This window comes from Hippopotamus amphibius, chromosome 9 (assembly GCF_030028045.1).
Source record: "Hippopotamus amphibius kiboko isolate mHipAmp2 chromosome 9, mHipAmp2.hap2, whole genome shotgun sequence".
Classification (NCBI taxonomy): Eukaryota; Metazoa; Chordata; class Mammalia; order Artiodactyla; family Hippopotamidae; genus Hippopotamus; species Hippopotamus amphibius.
Genome location: NC_080194.1, coordinates 3,957,495 through 3,959,665, shown reverse-complemented (window position 1 = coordinate 3,959,665; position 2,171 = coordinate 3,957,495). Strand labels below are relative to the sequence as shown.

Genomic DNA, 2,171 nt, shown 5'->3' with positions numbered 1-2,171 from the left:
GCCCCGCCCGCCCGGCAGAAACCCTCCGCGGTGCCGTGACTCCTCCCGTCCAGCAGGGGGTGCGGGCCCGGGCCGCTCCCGCAGGCGCAGCGCGCCGGGTGCCCGCCCTCCGCCGAGCGGCGTCGCCGGCCCAGGGCCGCCCGCGCGCTCCCGCAGACCCGGCGCCGGCGGAGGCGGCCGGCAGCTCCGCGCGGACCCCTCCCCACCCCTCCCCGGTGGCCGGGGCCCGCGGAGCGACCAGGTGATCGAGCGGGAGGCAGCCGTGGCCGAGGTGAGCGCGGCAGGACCGGGCGGGCCTCCACGGACCGCGGCGGAGTCGGGCCCGGGTGGCCGGGAGGCGCGGGCCGCGCGGAGGGCCCAGGGCGGCAGGAGGCGACCCCCGGCTGTGGGGACGCTGCCGGCGACTCCCGGCTGTGGGGATGCTGCGCCGCCCGCCGCGCCGCGCCGCGCCCCGCGGCTTCCCACCCGTGTCCGTCCTCGCGTTCCCCGGCCGCGCCTCCCCTCGCGCTCTCCCGGGGCGCTCTCCAGCCCCGGGCTCTGCCGCGCCGGCGGCGTCGCGCGCGGTACCCGCTGCCCGGGGCAGGGCCGGCGCTCTGCTGCGCGAGGCGGGCGGCCGTGCCCTGGGCTCCAGGCGCGGGCTGGACGCTCGGAGGCGTCTGCCGCGTTTCGTGGTGGAGGCGGGAGCCAGATGCTCGTATCTAGTTCTGAGGTTAAACATTGCTCGGCGTAAAGTACTGGGAAGCGCTGATCTAGAAGGGCCCTTGATGTATTTGTGTGAAGATATCTTGAAACAGAAATACGTCCATATTAATTCTTCTTCTAAGTCGGTTGAGTGCCCCGAGGACTTAAACTGGATTCGTTGGTAAATGTCAGAGCTCAAAGGCTACTTACAGTTATAAAATACATGACTCAAGTTTCTACCGCTACTCACTTTTGCTGACTTAAACCATCTGGTTGCAAACGCTGGTGTAAATGGATAGATTTGCGTCTGTCAAGTTAATGCTGGTTAATGGAGGAATGAAAAAGGTGTATCTAATTCAGCCTTTGAAAGGTAATTTGGGGAGGCATCTTCACGTGGGGGTTAAGCGCTCAGGCTCCAGAGCCAGACTGCCATTCTCCAAAGGCTAGGATTGGCATTTTCTAGCTGTGTGGCATTGGGCGTTACTTTTTCCTTGTTGCACTTTCCCAGTCTGTAAAATGAGCATAATCGTAGCTTGTCACATGGCGCTGTTAGGAAGATTAACTAAGTTAACACAGAGTACTTAAAACAGATGCTGGCATGTAGTAGGGCTGCAGTAAAGTTTAGTTATTATCAGTTGTTCCTTAATCATATGCATTGTTAATTATAAATTCCACAGAGGGGCACAGGTTTTTCTTTTTTAAATTTGAAATCATTTTTAGGGTTGGTTAGCTATAACGTAACTTTAATCATAAAGGATCCTATTAGGTAAGGTGGGGAGTTGCAGATTTTCCTGCTTTGGCCAATATTTGGTTCCTTTGTTTTGAGGAACAGATGGGTCAAGTTCTAGGGTAGCAGCGGCCCCAAGAGTTCAGCTATGAGGGCTTCTCCAAAAACGTCAAGATGACGAGAGACTGACTGAAAACTTTGGACTGAGTGGATTGGACATACCCTGAAGCACTGAGGAAGGGTTATTCAGGCGAAGTTTAGGAATCAGTAATTCCAGGAACAGAAAATGCATCTCACCCCAACAGTGGAGTGGGGTTGAAAGATTTTTCCACTGATTCAGTGCTTGACATCTAGCCAGATGATTCCATTGTTTTGCAGGGACAGGTTTGATGTGCTTCGAGGAGGTTAAAGTTTGTAGGGCTTTGTTGTGAAATTCTCATTTCGACTCAGGTTGTGGTGTTATATGGGACATTCATTAGTAGAAAATTCCTTTTGGTTTGTCCTCTTTGGGGGAACTCAGTGTTAGGGGAGAAGAGGGTGGTCAGGGGTAGGGATACAGAAAATTCCATCCGTGGAATTACCTAGCCATTTTTTTCTTCTTTGGAAACTCTGATTCAAAAAACAAGATAATCAGAGTTCATCACCATATAATTACTCGAAACTTGGACCTTGAACAGTGTGTGCACTGACTGAACTGGGAAGGATAGAGACACTCCTTCATTCAACAAACATTTATGTTTATGTGGAATGTGTTCTAGACATG

The 2,171-nt window shown here is 54.6% G+C and overlaps 1 protein-coding gene across 1 annotated transcript in view; it reads left to right on the top strand.

Moving 5' to 3' along the window:
- The first annotated feature begins 96 nt into the window (after window positions 1-96).
- The window catches only part of EXT2 (exostosin glycosyltransferase 2), a 134,019-nt gene continuing 131,944 nt past the window's right edge, over window positions 97-2,171 (top strand). The window contains exon 1 of the mRNA XM_057747959.1: window positions 97-271. The gene's annotated coding sequence lies outside the window, so the exon portion shown is untranslated. The remainder of the gene's footprint in view (window positions 272-2,171) is intronic.